Genomic DNA, 17,876 nt, shown 5'->3' on the forward strand with positions numbered 1-17,876 from the left:
CAGGAAGACTAGGAAAATTAATCTAACTGAAATAAATAACTAAACACAAGACATTAATCAATAAAATACATAGTCTAAGTTAAAACCAGACTAAACCGAGTAAAGCAAAATGAAACTTGGACAAAGGCAAATAATGAAAATAACAAATCCACATAAAGAAGTAACATAACTAAAGACTCCAAACAACACGGGATATGGTATGATGGTGCATAATGCCATCAAGCATTGTAATGCCTGCCTATGAGTCTTGTGTTTATGTTGTGCCTGATTCCCAAAGCTAAAGGAGGTAGAGGTGGGCATTCTGACCCTCAAGCCCCCTTTGGGAGTGACAAACACTTCAGAAGCTAGTGACAGACATTTTACTTCAAATTTAAAGATTAAAATAGCTTTTGTGCATTATTTACATAATTTACACATATTTCTAAGTAAAAACACTCATTTACCATTTCCTAAAAGAGTTAGTCACAGATTTGCCTCTCTTTACAGGCAGAGTAACCAAAATGTTCTTCTTACTGTTTCGTGTTAATGTTGGTTGCCACAAAAGGAGGAGACCTGTTAGTAATTGACACCTCAGCTGATGTGATAAAAACCTCCATATCAGCGTCAGTGTGTCAAACTGCAGCTCTGGACCCACATCGGGTCTTTATAGTGTGTCTACATGTCAGGCTAACAGTTTAAACAGGGCTGGCTGCCTGTCTTGATGGAAATCGTGTGTTTTATGGCCTGTGTTGCCATTTACTCCCCCGGCGCTGAAGCCATGACAGCTGAAGCCACGTCTGCCACAACGTCAACCCCAAACACACACGCGCCCGCTGTAAAGCATCTGAATCGATTTCTTTTAAAAACCTGTTCCCCACCGCCTTATTGGGTGGTTTTAGAGATATATGATGCACCTTCAGCGTCAGAGAAGGAAAAATGGCTGGCCGGTGGAAAGCCCATTTGTCCAGCTTGATGATGCGGTGGGCCTGTCAGCGCCATTAGTGAGAGAAAAAAAAGGGGGGCAGAGCTAAGGGGTACCTCACCCCATTTGGCCCCAACATGCTGCACGGCCGTAGCTGAGCTCAGGGGGCATAAATCAAGATGATTCTCAGCACGCCTTGACCTCTGACCTTGCCACAATTCACACCAAGATGAGACACCGCACGGCAGAAAGCAGAAAGCGAGGGGTGATGTAACACGGGAAGGTGTAGCTCGGCGGCTACACGTGTGCTAATGCGTGCATCCGTTGCGATTAGTCACCGCTGTCCGGATTGAGGCGGTCGTCTCGTCTAAACGCTCCGTCTTCACGAGCCATTAATCCTCCACTTGGACCATTTTCATTACCGCCAAACCACGCTTTGGAGCCACCAGCTGCATGATGCTGCATAGTGGAAATTAAWAACCCAACCGCCCCGACTCTGCCTCACCGTTGCCCCACCGAATCCCCCACCCCCCGCAACTCTACCACCCACTCTGGGCTTTGCATGACGGGAGGCAGGAGAGAAGCTTTCCGCTTTCAGACACCCTTTCTTCTTGTCTCCAGCTGCCGCTGACTCCCCAAAGTAAGACAAACAACTCATCCTGAACGTTTAGAATTCCCCTCGTGCCTCGGCGCTGGGATGTAGCCTCAAGCGAGTGGCAATGAAGAGAAAGAAAGGCCGGTGACAGAGAAGGAGAGAAAGCAAAGTGAGGTTGGGTTGTAGTGGGTATATTAATTCTTCACAGAGTGGAAAATCACCCACAGGGTCCCTTCAATAGCCTCTAGGTTCCCTGGTAGAGTATGGAAAGGAATTAGAATTAAACCAACAAATATTATTTTGTGATGCCTAAACCTCAAGTAATCCCTTCATTTCTTTGCATGTTGCTCCTGGGCTTTCTTGTAATCTCTCAAAGTCATCTTGGTCAGTAGTTTTCAATGCTTTCTGGTGGTTGGAGTAGAGTAACAGCATCTCAACCTCAGCAGAAGCACACGAAGGTGGTTTGGGCGTCTGATCTGGATCCTTTTGGAGGTTTTGGGAGAAGGTTCGTCCCCTCTGGCTTCTCAACACCTTGGAATCTCCCAGAGAGAGAGAGAATCTCTGGGGAGAAACAGGAACAAATACTTACTTTGTTGTCAGTTTGTACGGAACATTGTCTTAAATTTTCATTCTGACACATTGAAAGAGGACAGAAGAAACTAAAAATAATAAAAGGCAGTCAATCAACAAAATAGAAAATTTGCATTCATCTTCATATATATGCACACAACCATCCATCCAGAAACAAAATCCTTAACTGTACAGTTTCCAGTCATGTTGGGGTTTACAATCAGGACCTGATCTTGAAGAAGTTCAATACAAAGAATGACTACACAGAGAATTTTGATTTTTAGGGCCAAAACCTCTCCTTCCATCATCTACTTGTATAATCTTTCCATTTTCTTACACGTTTCCTTTGCTGTCGAGTTCAAAGAGGTGCTTGATAGCTAACCCTAACCACCTTACCAGTGACGGCGTATGGCTTTACCGATACGGAACGATATTACCCTAACCCTCTTGCAGTAAAGTCAAACTGCTTTACCAAATTGTTAAATATTAAAAGTCAGACAAAGGCAAAGTGTTAAGACCCAATGAAGCATCTCTGTCTGAAGGCCTCAGCGGTCACAGCTTCATGTCTTCTTATGAAACATCCATCATCTCTCCTCCAGGAATGCCCAACGCGTCAAAGCGAGAGAAAGCACTGAAAAGTTGGATATCATATTTTCGGTTGCAGCTTGCCGTCGGTGAAGAACCTTTCTCATTTCCTGTCCAGTGCATCGTCGACAACATACATAGGAGCCTCTGTGATATGAATTGCTGCAGGTCATCCATCACCTTCAAGCAAACAACACAACCAGAGGTAAGCACCAGGAACTTTGTTGAAGACAGTTTGGACGTTTTGTATCCTTCCTTAATATGCATTGCCGTTTATCAGTGCTACGATAAAGCTAAACTTTTCTGGAAATAAATATTCAGTCAATAAAATATAAAATTCAACTCTGATCTTTGGATTCATTAGGATCTCTTCAAAAGCAAATCGATATGTTTTAATATTCGAGGGCAACTCGTTCGGCGGCCTCGAGTCTTTCGGCCGCTCTGCATAATGAAATGATCAGCGTGAGTCGGGGCCGGTGGCCCCGCTCCATGTCTGGGCTGGCCCGGGTGTGTGTAGGAGAGGTGGTAAAGATGGCCGCCGCGACCTCAGCCCGGCGGAGAGGATTAGACGAGCAGGGGTCTCTTGAGGTAGCATCGGTTTGTTTATAATGAAAATTACTGCATAACATATCGCTTGTGTGAATTGTACACCACCATAAAAAATGTTTTTTTTTTCTTAGAATTAATGATGCTGATGAATAATAAATAGCCTTTGTATAGTTTAGTTTTTGAACAATTTTATGCTTAGAGTGATTATAAAAACCGAAAGGAGAAAATGAATTGTCGTTTCCCCTTCTGGACTGTGACAGCTCATAATTATTTTGTCTCTTTATGTCCGGTGCATTCCGTGGACAACAGGCTCATAAACTAACAAGATGGATGAGGCGTTTTCTGCTGTCTTCTGTTAATGATCTCATGCAGTTTTGGCAATGACATCATTGTAGACCTTCTGCGGTCATCAATCAGTCCAATCTGGAAGCTGTTATCCAACGCGCTGGCAAGCCATCGACYCGGGACCGTCTTCAAGCTGCATGTGGGTGGGTGGGTGGCGGGGAGGGGAGAGGGCAGGGTGGAGCAGGTTGGCTTTACATGCCCAGAAAGTTCAGAGTACCTTCAGGCGGATTTGAACCCATGACCCAGGGTTCTGGGTTCTGGTCTATCCAGCTAGCTGATCTGCAGGGACCAGACGAGCGCTAAGGTCTGGCCTTCTCTTCTTCTCCTCCGCTGCAGGCTATCAACAAGCAGCTGCAAGTGGAGGAAGACGGAGCAACAGAGAGCAGAGTTGCTTTTTCTCTTCCTCCCAGGTCCTGCTCTGGCGCTGAGAGGCTTCAGGGAAGGTGTTTGTGCTACAGAGTGGCTTCAGTGAGGGACCTATTGTTCTCCTCCCAGAGGCTCTCAAATCAATACCTCATCTCTCCGTTTCTCTCCGCGAGAGAGAGAGAAAAAAAAAGAAAACGGCGCCACAGAGGAAAAAGGCCCATCGACTTCACAGGGTTCGCTTTCATGATTCACGCCACTGAAGAAGAGAAAGAGGGAAAGGGGAAGAGAGAGTGGCAGGGAGGAGGGGGACACTGCGGGGGCCGGTGGTATAAAGACACTAGAAAAGGGAGGCGACCTCTGGGTCATCGCTCTCCTTAGCACCACACACAGTCGGCCTATCTATAGCCGGAGAGCCCAGGACGACTGATCTTATTGTCTTAGAGGAAGAAAACGAGGCTGACCCAGGGAGGCGTTGATGCTGTCAAGCTAATTATAGCTCATCCATTCTAGAACCAGGGAGTTCATCTAGCTGCTGCACTGAAATACTCCTCTCCCATCATACGCCGTTAAAACGCTCTGCACAGTTTAAGATGCAAGCACATCTCCTGGACCACCAGCACTCAGATTGATCTAAATGAAGACGATCGAACTGGGTTTAAAAACAGCCATGACCTGAAATAAAAAATAAAGTCCGACATTCTTCAGTTCATCTTGAACTTCAGTCGGATGTGAACCTGGGAGCTCCGCAGTAGATGTTCATTTCTTCACCACTTCGCCTCGACGCCACGCTTTTGGCGCTCCGCCGTGGATTACGTCTTCCACAATGTAAAAAGGAAAATGTAATTCGCCTTTTCACGGGGGGAGCATCTTTATGGCTTCTCCCTACACAGGTGTCTCTGCGTGAGCGCGTCAGATAGAGACAGAAAAGGAGCCTAAGATGTCTTAATGGAGTTATGCAAATGCAGGAGGCCCCATAATCCCTGGGCTAAGTATTCCGCCAGAGATGTGGACCATACAGCTGCGTACAACGGGGGATCTGCTGCGCATTTCCTCTCGGCTTGTACACAGAAAGCTTTGATACAGCCATATATCTCAATCCACGAGTTGTGAATACCTACAGCAGTTCCCCCCTCAGCCCCTCCTTCATGCTACCTGCCTGCTGCTTCCATCAGCGCACGTCTTTCCTCGCCAATAAAACTTATGATTTCTAGTTGCTGGCAGACATCCAGAGTGTATTCAAAACACACTTTCGGCACATGTGAACATATGCATTCAGTGTGTCGCTATTTATAATGCTGCCTGCGTGGGTGTTTGTTTACATGTTTATGGGTTATGCCATATGATTTTGTTCTCTGGAGAGCAAAGGGTTTCCTACGCTCCGCTGCTTCTAGGGGTTTCAGATTTATGTGCAGGTTTGCTTTTATTGTGCTTTATGGTTCTCTGCTGGATGGGTCTGCCACGTTCCAGTGTTCCTGCTCCAACGCACTGGTGCAATGTGCAAACGAAACGAAACTCGTTTGCATGTCTCCTATGTCGGCGCGTGAGTCAGCCGACCTGCAGAGTCTCCTCCGCTGAGGGGGTGACCCCGAGTTCACAGGGAGAAAAAGAAAGGAAGGAAGAGAGACACGTCCTCCCTTCTTTCGGTGACTCACACCCCCAGCGTGAGCGCAGGCCTCTACCCACAACCCCCTGCTGCTTGTTTAGAACAACAACAGTGGGATCTCAGAGGAGCTGGCAAGGAGACGGCAGCAGACAAAACAAGGGAGGAAAAAGGAGAGGAGGGGGAGCTGGGTACTTCCTGGGATCTCTGCTTCGTGGTACCGAAGTAAAATGCGTAGAAGTGATGTTAAAGACGCACATAAAGGGAAAGCAGTACTTCTCGGTACACTTTTTCCACATTTAGCATGCCATAGCAGCAACTCTAAGGACTGAAGAATCCTGAGTGGTTCTTCTTTTTACCAATAAACCTAAAGGGCAGAGAGCTCCAGAGTCTGGAGGCCACAGCTAAGAGGGTGCTGTCACCTTTGGACCACACCWTGGTCACATGACCTTCGGTTCAGAAGAGACYTAGTCAAAGTTAACAGACAACAGCCAGTTGTTGGGGGTTGATAACTTTTTTCACACAGTGCCAACTGGTTTGGACGGCTCATCTCTACTCTCACAGCCCCGAAATGTCGTCTACAGACATGAGGACTCGAATCAACGTGAAGGCGTGATAGACGCAGGGTTGCAAATGAGTTTCAACACACAACTGTTGACTCTCCTCCAATCTCATTAAGATGTATTTAAGGACGTCTAATGGAAATTGATCAGTCATTAGGATCATTTTGGGTTAATCCAATTAATCAATGGCAGCTGATTGAGGATTGTGGCAGAACAGATCCATCGCAGCTCTGGGTTGGTCCCGACACTCCGTCACTGACAGCTCGGCCGTCAGCTGCAGTTATGGAGGATTTCTTTAGCACACGTGTCAAACTGCAGGTCTGCATGGGAAATGAAAAACAACAAGAGCAGATTCAGCTTCGTCCTAAAGCAAACTTCTGAACAAAATGCTAATTCTAATCTAATTTCTACATGTATTCACTTGTTTACGTTAAATGACACGTTGTGGGAACAATCTGCAGAACCTCCTGCCTCTTTATTGAAAGCTTGTCAAACATTTGAACTGGTACAGAATTCAGCAGGCAGAGCAGATTAGATTTCCTAAAAACTGAGGCAGAAAATGCACAAAACATACAAAATGCAGATAAAAATGAGAATCTCCTTTATATTTAACGTATGTCATTTTACATTAGAGGATAAAAGCTTCGGATTATTTCATTTCGTACACGTATCTTCATTCTACTTTGATTTTCCTCTTTGGTATAAAAAAAAAAAAAAAGAAAAAAAAATTCACACTTTCCTCCACATTCGCTCGCTGATGGAGCCATCAAGTTAAATATTTTGCTCTGCAGCAGGGAACCGGCCCGCAGCACTACTGGGTGATTGGCTGAATGATCCCTTCAGTCTGGGTCAGGGCCTGTGGTGTGAGAGGATGGAGCTAGAGGCTGCGGGTCAGCAGAGCAGTGGCCCGTGGTTTGTTTCCGACAGTCCGCATAAGTGAGAGAACAAAAATATATAACTATATTCACCATGGAAGGCCAAGCGTTGTCCGGAGCCAAGTTAGAGCAGGTCGAGTTTATATGGCAGAGATCACCTTCCAGTAGTTTAATGCAACGCCTCTCAGACGTCATCTGCACTCAGATACAACGCAGCTAGAGGTGTAAAATGTTAAATACAGCATGATGAAGAAAGGAAAGGTTTACCTTCCYATCACATCCACCAAATACAGACGTTAGTTTCTGGTTGGACACTCAGAGCCGCCACAGAAACCTGCCGTGTTCAGGTTCAGTCCAGGCAGATTAGATACTTATAATTGGCAATTTTAAGAATAATCATTTGCCTCAGAATCTTTCTCACACTCAAAAAAAAAGAGAAAATGTCACTGTTACTGGCTATGAGACATAGTATTATGTTTTAATTACCAACTTAAGTTAGTTGTATTGTCTCAAAGTGATCAGGTGATCATCTATGTCTCATCTAACATCCATACCAGTAGGTGGCAGTAATGCACACCTTCAGTTTTCTTGCTAACCCAAAAAACACCAAAAGCGGAAGAAGTCGAAGATTAACTTTCTCATTGCCACCAATACCTGATTACATTTATATTCCACTTTATTTACATCGTCTCCAGGGCAACCATTAGGTAAAATAATAAAAGTGTCAGTGGTATCAAAGAGTTCATATTCTATCAGCCGCATTCATATCTGAAAGATGAACTCCATGACAACAGAACTGATAAACCAACCAACCAACCAACCAACCGTTGAAACTAATTAACCAATTAATCATCCGTCTATTCAAACATCCGTCCCGATGTAACAACATTTATCAACTATTGAGGCATTCAACCAACAAGCAATGAACAAAACCAATCAACCAACAAACCTTTTCATTTAACCACTGGAGTCAGCTAATTAACCAAACTATTTTATCAAATAGTCAACCAACCTGCTTGATTAATTGATCAATCAACCAACCATTCATCCGTCTAATGCAACATCTAGCAAATCAACTAGTTAAACAGCCAATCAAGCAAGAAGCAAATGAACCAATCGACTAACAAAGTGAGAACCTAAACAACTTGCCCTGTTAATGCAGCAGGAAATTCATCCAGCAGCAGATCCAGTGGCTGAATCAAGAATTTGCTGCAGGCTGCAAGTTTACAAACCATCTTAAACAATCTTAAATTTAGCTTGAGTTTGACAAAAAGTCAAAACAAGGTCCTGTAAAACTAGATGTTGCAAACAAAGCAGCAGGAATGGAGCAGATGATGAAGGACGAGGCCACAAAGCTGAATATGGAGAATAAAGGTCGAAAGACTGAGCACAAAACCCTGAGGGACGCCATGGCACAGAGGAGTCAGGCTGCTGGAGGTTTCAGGATGTGAAATCTGAACTCAACTGATATTATAAGAACCGTTTACTCCATATGACGATTTTTACACGTCTGTAAAGAGTAACTGAGTCGTAGAACAAACAGAAACTAGCATTAAACAGCATAGAACGTTTTCTGTTTCTGTCCAAGTGTGTCTCTGTGATAAACTGAAAAAAGTAAAGAGACAATCTTTAATGAATCGGTATGGATTTTTGACTTGATACTATTCCCCTACAGAGATGCACAAAGAAGCGGAAGGAAATTAATTGGGGATTTAGGAAAGGGACAGAAAAGGGCAGTCGTGGGTAGAATGGAAAGAAAATCTCCGGTGATAGACGAAGGAATGCCGGGGTAAAAACCCCGACGATGTGGACGACTCACTTATCCGCATGACCTTTTTGAGAGTGAAAATCTCTCGCGTGTTAAGGTTGTCGAACATTTTACCAGTAAACAGACACGGCTGAGATATGTAAAGCGGCGAGACCAGATATCTAGATTTGATTGAATAAAAACGGTGAAAGTACTCCAGGTGAGACGAAGTGAGCAGACGATAATTGAGCAACCTTTTGCGCCAAATACGCGCCACACGAGTGTTTTTTTTTCTTTTTTTCCCCGTTTTTCCCCCACTTAACCCTGCCTCTCCACAAATGTTTAAAGGGCTTCATTCTGCTAAATTGTGCTTAAAAAAGGGCAAACTGCACTCATCCTCACTGCTGGTTAAGTAGAGAAGCAACCGAAAACAAAAAAAAAAAAAAAGCCCAAGAACAGGTGAGTGACAGCGTGGCCCCGGCTTGCTAAAGCACTCCATTGAATTATTTAGCTCCTGCATAAACATTTCCCTCCTGCCACCGGGAAGGAAAGGGCCTCCTCTTCCTGAGTTATGACAGTAAACCAGGTTCGGCGGCGGGCCTCTTCAAAAATAATAGGCCTTTAAGGGCTTGAGTTAAAGCAGAGGAAAGATTCTCCCTGACAACTCACTCGGCGGCGGCAGCAGTTGCCGAGCTCCACAACCCAAAGCGCCCAAGGGGTCTTGGGGTAGTAATGAAGGACCGTTCTGCTTACTTCATAAACTTGTCACATCTCCTTTCCATTTTATTTCCTGAACAAACCTGATTATTTCTCTCCCCCCGCCTCACCCAACACTTCCACGGCGCGGGTCAGTTAATAAATATATCAGTTTGCCGTCCCTTTAAAAAAAAAAAATTGCTGCAGTATTAAAAAAAAAAAAAAAAAAAAAGCAGCACGGGAATAAAATATGGATGAGGTTGCCGCGGTGCTCCAGGTGTGTCAAGTGTGATTTAATATGAAGGACAGGCCGCACGGCGAGGGAGGGGAGATTACTGACGAGAGCATAGGTGCACAGCGTGACCTCTGACCTCCGAAGAGCAGCTAGTCAACTAATACTGCTGGGTGGAGCCTCATCAACATAGCCTGACCAATTAGCAGCCAGGAACAGAGCCTGACCAGCCTATCAGCCTCTCTGATCAACTACAAGTCACATCAATCTGTTAGCATCTGCTGGAATCCAGTTTGTTGTCACCATGAAAGGAGTCGACACTGAAATGCTTTGTGAATTAAATCAGGATTAACCGATTAAAACGAAACGTAATTATATGAAGGTTTTGAGCCAAACAACCAGTTTTTACGGAGCGAGAGCTTTAAAGATTTCCCAACGTGTTGGATGGTTTAAAAGCAGCAAAATCCACATATTTTGGCATTTAAATAAATTAATAAATACAGAATCATAAACCCTAAAGTTCTTATCCGATCAAAGTTATGGTTTGAGAAAATGCCCTGTTGCATTTATGTAATGTGTCTCCTTCAATGTGTATTTTTCCAGATTTTCTAAGGTTAGAGATGTAAAGAGGTCAATTATGTTTTGTGATACGACAGAATGAATTTTGGAAATGTTTCATTAATGAATAACCAAGTCTTGGTATCTATAAAGCAGGATGCGCTTTGGACGTTTTCATGCTTATCTAGACGAGGCTCCTGAATGTCCCCAATGTGGGACAGTAGAAAATATTTCTATTGATTTCCTTTAATTTAATTACAGTTAAATAACCAGTAAAGAAAAAGACCAGCAACCAGCGCACCAACCAATCAGGAAGCTAAGCCACCATCCAACTAATAAACTAGTCAATTAACAAATAGATATCTAACCAATGAACCGGTTATCTCAAATAACTATCCAACCAGTCAATGCACCAAGCAGCTATCCAGCCAACTTGCTAAAAAAAAAAATCACCTAACCAGTCAAGAAATCAACAAGACCAACAATTTAGCAATTATTATCAATTTKACTGAATAACTGGACGATGTCTCTGAGGCCTTAAATGTTGAGGTTCTCCTGCCAGTCGGTTGATTGGTTGTTTGATTGGTTTATTGATTCATTGAATGGTTAGCTGGTTTATGTCTGCCTTGTTGTCACTCGGTAAATGGGCCTTCATGTTGATTGGTTGGTTATGGAGCTGATTTAGGCCTGGCTGGTTGGCTTACAGCCACACCAGCTGTAGTGTGTAGGTTGGTTATTGATCTGATCTGGTTAAACAAAATGAACTAATTGTTCCTCTAGTTGATTTGTTGAATGTTTGGTAGATTATCAACCGGTTTGAAAGGTTGACTGATCGGTCACACCAGACGGCTGTTCATCACCGCTGTTATCAAAAATATCTGATCTCTTAATGTATTCTGGTTAATTTGCTTGTGATTTATGAAGGTTTTAATTTGGTATTTATCCAGATTTTCCACGTCTTTCTCTCTCTAGAGCCCCAGGACAGGAAATGGCTTTTCTTTGGTTGAGTGGATGGAAGTTTATGGACCGTGAAGGCAGCCGAATCGCCTCCAAAACCTCCTGATGCCGGTTGCCTTGCTGGCTAATGGTTATACAGCTTCCCCTCATGTTTCCAGCAACTCTTTACACCTCCCCTTGTTTTCCACCTTGTCTCCCATCCCTGACCTCAGAGTGCCACCTCCCCCTCGTGCATCACTTCTCCTGTTTTTGTGCAAAAGTGGCAGCCTGCGTTCCCGGCAGAGAAACTCCCTGTCAGAGCACAAACGGTGAGCTGGATGCAGTCGGCAGCAGGGTTTCTCAGCCGCCCCGCGTGTCCTCTAAATCTGCTGAGCCCCGAAAAAAAAAAAAAAAAGCAAACTCTTTCTCTCTCCCGTCGAAAACTCACAAAGGGGCGCAGGAGTTGCTCTTGAACGGCGCGACACGACAGCTCCGCACGCGGGAAGCGCCGCCTCCTGCCAGCCTCTGCGAGTGGAGCAGTCAGGAGCTTCACTCTTTCAACTGGAAACCTCATTTCCACCACAGAGGAAGGAGCCAGCTCTCCCACTTCCAGCTCCCACATTTGCATTTCTGCTTAACAAACAATCAGGCAGAAAGCCGGCGCTCTTCTCTCTCATTACCAGCAAACACACAGCCAGAACAAACCGAACTACGACCAGGTGATGGGCAGAGGTGGGTACAGTGGCCAGAAATTGTTCTCAGGTAAGAGTAACACTACTTTAAAATATTTTCACTCAAGTAAAAAGTAGCCATCTAAGTAATTACTGAAGAAAGAATTTTAAAAAAGTATTTGGTAAAAAGCCTACTCACGTACTGAGTAACTGATCAGGTTATCAATAATTTAATATTTAAAAAGGACATCATCAGATGGACCAAATTATAAAATCAAGTGAAAATTTGGGTATTTTAACGATCAAAATGACAAAAAAAAAAAAAATCAGGCATTTTTTGATTTTTCAAATCAGTTTCTTTCAATAGAAACTTATAAAACTTTAACAAAAACTGCCGGTGTGAGTCTGTCTGCTGAGTTTTTGGTTAAAATAAGTTTTTTTTTCATTCAGTGGGAAGAAAATCCAGAAATTTAGCTCAAGAGCAGAAATACTTCATAATGAAATTACTCATGTAAAAATAAAAAGTACAGTGTAGTAAAATGTTTTTCTTTTTTTTTTTAATTAAAAAAAGTTACATAAGTAAATGTAATTGAGTAAATGTAACTAGCAAGTGTCCAGCTCTGGTGACGGGGCTCAGTGGGCAGCATGGTTGACCCCAGCTGACCCCTGTGAGCCACGGGGACAAACCCACAGGTGTGTAATTCCTTTTCCTGGTTGCCGGCGCAAATATATGTATTCCACTCAATTAAGATGTATTTTCTTTTGTTTCTTTTGTAAGCTTTACGCAAATATATGTGATATTTATTGTTAGCAATATATATTGTGATATTAATTTTACGCCGCGTTGCGCATCCATACCCAGGAGTTTTGAAAGTCATTTCTGCGATTGATTCACAATACAAATCATCTGCAAATACCTTCCACTCTTCACTCGTTATGACATTTAGTGCCAAAAACCAATTGCTGCAACAGAAAAGTCAACCATCCATCCAATAGCTAACACATTTACTGTGCCGATTTTAGATCATCACCTCACACTGAATGTTTTAGTTTTTGCAGGATTTGCTGATGAAAATTTTAATAAATGTGTCTGTGATCATAAACCATATTTTTACTCTCTACTTTGACTAGACCATGACCTTTTCTCGATCGATATGCCCACCATCTTCCTTCTACCTGCTAAAGACAACCCCCGCCCACAGCAGGATGCTGCCACCACCTTGCATCGCCATGGGGATGGAGTGTTGTGTTTGTCCTTTGGGATGACCTCTTATTGTGATGCATCACTTCCTGTCACAATAAAACATGTTGAAATGTTGTGTTGTCAATAATGCCGGTTTTGTACTTGTGTGCGTAATATATTCAATCTGGATGGGAAGCAGCTGCTGCACACACACGCACACACCCACGCAAACACACACGCACACACATAGAGGCTGCAGCTGGCTGGATGACACATTATGGATGTGTTAATTCATCTCCTCTAAGTTGGTGTATGGTGTCTGCTGCTGGCCGTTCATTAATAGTCCTGTTTTAATTAGCCATTAATGAACCCACACCCCATGTCACAGACAGGACATGAAAAGTGTGTGTGTGCGTGTGTGTGTGCGTGTGTCTGCGTGTGTGTGTAAGGAGCCTTAGCGTGTGGATGTGTTAGCACGTGGACAGCTCCATTCTCCCTCAGTGGCTGCAGAACAATTGGGGGGCCGAGGGGCCCACAGCTAACTTCTGCGCTGCAAGACAATGGCAGTCAGGGGCCCCACCCAACGTGATGCTCCACTGCCCCTACACACACATGCATACACACACACATAATCTGAGACCGGCTCTCCAGTCCATCGCCCTGCTTCCCTCCTGAAAGCAGCATAGCTGCTTCTGATTGGCTGTGGCAGACACCCGGCGCTGGTCAGAGTCCACGGCGACAGAAAAGGGATTAAATATAATTAGCATGAAGAATAAAAACAAACAAACAAGGATACGGGACAGGGGTCAAAGAGGCAATCTGTCTGTCTCTCTTAATTAGCGTTGTTTACTCAGCGACACGTTCGGTTCCTGATTCCGTGTCGGGTACATGCGCCGCGCGTGCAGACGTACACCGAGCCGCGCCACGCCGCAGTCACCGAATACATCACCGAGAACACACACCGACACCAAGCTGCGGTCTGTGGAGGTTAGAGAAATCAGATCTCAATCACCAATTAGACTCAGAGAAGACAGATTTCTATGAAAGACCGCAGAGATGGATTATTTACGAATGCAGGAAACATGGCAACACCACTGATCATCGTCAGTAATATCTGAATATCAGACAAGCATAATCTGAATAGAGAGAAAAAGGCAAATAAATGATGAGAAAAGAGAAAAATAATCTCCTCATAACCATCAGGGAAATAATCACCCCMYTTAAACAACTTGTTGGTTGAAGGCAATGGAGCCACGAACTGGTGATAATTCTTCAACATCACAGTGGAAAACTTAGACTCTTTCTTCTTTATAGGATTATTTTAAGTCAACCACACTGGAGGGTTTTCAACCATCAGGAATACTGAGGCAATACTTTGACTAGGCAACTGGAAAACTGTCAGTTTTTGATTTTTGACCCTTCACAGCTTTACTTGCTGGTGCTCTTTGGATTATTGCCCAACTCCTCTGAACAAGCCAACCAGATTAAGACCTAAACTATTCGAGGTTTACCTTCTTCCTTTCAACTGTTTCTCTTTCCTCCTCGGAACATTACCCCTCTGATTTAACTCAGGTAAAATGACACCAGTTCACTCATGAAACGCTGCTTGAAAAGTTGTTTTTTCATGTGTGGTTCATGTGACTTAATTTATATAATAAATAAAATATGCCTGTTTGATTCCTAAAATGTTAATTCCTAATTCCATTTGAAATTTGTTACAATAAAATCATTCAATTTCAGTTGAAGTGCTAGACATATGATTATTTTTCATAAAATTCAACTTCAAACTGTCTACTACAACATGAGCTGCTTGATTACAGAAAAGAAAAACACAGACTGAGAAATAACACGTTGCMTTTCTTCAGTCTGTTGTAAGCAATAATTGTATGCTAGCTAGCACTAGCTAACTCACTTTTATAGTTCACAGTTCAACATCACTTCCAAATCAGCAATTTCTATATGGATACTTCTTTTGTTTTAGTTTTTTTGCTAGGGTATATGAATTAAAACATGTGAATATCAACTATTACATCTAAAACGAGGAACTATAATCATAGCTGGAGTTTCATTTGTCAAAAATCAGGAGGTAGTCCTAAAGAAACATACCATGCTTACATCAATATGTTGACTATCTTGAAACAAAATTACAAAAAATTACAAACACAACGAATACCATCATCCCATAAACCTATAAGGTAGAAAGACGCAACAACTGGTAGCGTCTTTAGCTTGCTAACTCTACTGCTATCTAGTACGGCTGCAGCACAGACAAAATGTAGAATATGGATTTTCCTCTTTTTGTGGTGATAAAGTGAAAGGAGCTAATAGAAAGGGTTTACAGACTTTGCTTTAACTGGAATTAAAACATTCATCGTCATTGTTTTCTAGTCTGAAAATAATCTGTTGATTTCCAGAACAGTTTAGTTTGTTAGCTCCTTTCTGTGGATGTTTAAGTTAAACCTGGTCTAATTATAGCTGCAAATATCGCAGCAAATAATCATGTGAGAACATTTTCACATATCCATAAGTAAATGATTATAAAATCATAAAAAAAACTACAAGAAATTTAGTTAAAATGTTAGCCAAACGCATCAAAAACACAGCTATGTATGTATGTAGCTAATTACTAGCTTAATACAGCTTAATATCAAAACAAATGTTGACTATCTTGAAACAAAATTACAAACACAACAAATACCACCATCCCATAAACCTATAATGTGGATAGGTTTAGCTTAAAAACAGCTAAAGCTAGCTTAGAAATGTAGCTAAGTGACAGGAAAGTGACTATTACAATGTTAATAACAGTAGAGTTGTGTTTTATTGTAATTTATTTAATGTGTTTGCATTTATCCTGTAGGCTATTATCTCAGAAATGTCTAGAAAACCTTTATTTAAGGCTCACATATTTACATTTGGCATAAGGGCTGTGATATGTTTTTACTTCAGGATTTATTTCATCCTAAAGGAAATGAATCCTGAAAGTTTTGAAATGCAAGTTTTTTAAGAATTAAATTCTTAAAAAAACTTAGAAATTCAGCAGAGATTTGGAATCTAGGTTTGTAAAAAACATTTCCTGTGATCTGACTGTACTGGAAACTATCCATCCTAGATTTCTTGGTAAGCATTTTTTTTTTTATTCCAGTTCGAAAGTGAAGAAAAGTTGCTGAAGGGGTTTTTTAAAGTTTGCGAATCACAGAAAACCCATCTCTGGAAGTTGGCAAAAAGCGGAGCTAACTTTTTTGTTTCTGCGCCGCACGTTTCCACATCCTGTTTACAAAAAGTTTTCCACTAAGCCAACCTGACAAAAACTCGGGAGCTCAAGGCACATGTGCGTTTAAGCATCTCTGCCACCGATTCCAAAAGCCCGAGGCTGAATCCACAAATTTGTAAAACAAACCTTTGCAGGCAGGAAGTGTGTCTACAAAACTCTCCCTTTCGGTCAAACTCTACAGACACAGAGCGAACGTACCGACCTCAGCTCACCGGCGCATGGAGCTCTAGCAGCGCGCCAATGAGGTGAGCAGAACAGCAGACTATTGATCTGCACATGTATAAATATTTGTGATGAGATGATTGATGATGGGATTTTTAAATCTCTTTGGCATTGCAGAAAAAAAAATTGCATTTGCCTCCAAGTATCTTCCCATCCCGGCGCTGAGCGCTGCCCCCTGGGGAACTCATAGCTGCAGTGGGGGGTCAGTGAAAACTGGGCTGAATCAGAGTGATTAAGGATCTGCAAATCAATAACTGCTTTATATTAGATTTACTTACCATCCTCGGAGCGCGGCGAGTCAGCAGAAAGATGTGGAGGGGGGGAGAAATGGAGCCAGATCCCGCTAAGCGTCGGCAGATTGGGCGCTGGTAGAAATCGTTAGGCTCACATCAAGTCTTCCAGGCGTGATAAGATAATATAATCATCTCTGAACGAAACAAAGGGGCGAGGGCGGCCCCTTTTGTTTCTGCTGATTTCAGAACTTCTTCTGTTTGTGGGATGTTGAAGCGGCGAGAAAAAAAATTAACTCAAACCCCGTCAGGAATCAGATTTGATGGATGGGAGATGATGCGACGAGGCTTTTGTTTTCAATAAGGCCGGGGGATTACCAAACGAAATGACCGAATGCACATGGATTGTACTAAAAATGGGATTCTTGTAGAAATAAATGATAAAAAAGAACTAATCTTTGGTATTTATATGGTGACAACTAGAGCCTGATTGACAAAAACTGACACAAATATTGTGATGTATAACAATAGATAGAAAATGTAACAAGAACGACAAAAGTACTGAAATAAAGCAACAACTACAAAGTAACAAAAGTCACAATTTTATCATAAACCTCTACAAATTTAACAAAAAGAAGTAAAGTAGCAAAAGCAAAGAACCATTTCTCCAAATCCTGATATTCAAATAACATTTCAAATGAGAAACTTTTTCCAACTCATCTGCATTTCATAACTCACACATACAGCATCACGAGAAAAGATAAGCTTGAATAAAACTTACCTGAAACAACTTGAAAAATTCTCCTGAAAGCAGATTCAATTTCTTTCTTTTTCTTAAGTCTCTCCAGAGTCTTCCACTAAAAAAATGCAGAATGAGGTTTAAAAGTTGAGTTGAAGGAAAAAAAGTGTTAGAAGAAGCAGGGATAACCACTGCCTTGTAATCAGAATGCTGCATCTGAGCACATGCATGGAAAGTTTGGTGAAAGGAAAAGATGTCGTTGGGAAATGGTGCTTACAGCTTGGTGCTTGCTAGCTAATCTGGATCCAGGCATCATTCCAGAAAGTTTAGTGGAAGGGAAAAAAAATTAAATGTGGAAAAGAGCATCAGTGATAGCACTCACTTAGAGACAATCATGATGCAAAGTCTATTCAAGAGTTTGGAGGTGATGCATTASGCT

The 17,876-nt window shown here is 42.5% G+C and overlaps 2 long non-coding RNA genes across 3 annotated transcripts; one reads left to right on the forward strand and one right to left on the reverse strand.

Annotated features, from left to right (window-relative positions):
- Positions 1-6,121: 6,121 nt before the first annotated feature.
- On the reverse strand, positions 6,122-7,556 carry LOC103473613 (uncharacterized). Its single transcript, XR_535052.2, has 3 exons — positions 7,217-7,556; positions 7,043-7,144; positions 6,122-6,394 (listed from the first exon to the last, which is right to left on the reverse strand). It is a non-coding gene; the product is annotated as an uncharacterized LOC103473613 (long non-coding RNA).
- Positions 7,557-10,845: 3,289 nt separating this feature from the next.
- On the forward strand, positions 10,846-13,106 carry LOC103473606 (uncharacterized). Of its 2 annotated transcripts, none has more exons than XR_535050.1 (3): positions 10,846-10,906; positions 11,155-11,880; positions 12,921-13,106. It is a non-coding gene; the product is annotated as an uncharacterized LOC103473606 (long non-coding RNA). The 2 variants fall into 2 exon arrangements; XR_535051.1 differs by having other exon boundaries at positions 10,857-10,910.
- Positions 13,107-17,876: the final 4,770 nt, after the last annotated feature.

Source organism: Poecilia reticulata, linkage group LG2 (genome assembly GCF_000633615.1).
Source record: "Poecilia reticulata strain Guanapo linkage group LG2, Guppy_female_1.0+MT, whole genome shotgun sequence".
NCBI classification, from domain to species: domain Eukaryota; kingdom Metazoa; phylum Chordata; class Actinopteri; order Cyprinodontiformes; family Poeciliidae; genus Poecilia; species Poecilia reticulata.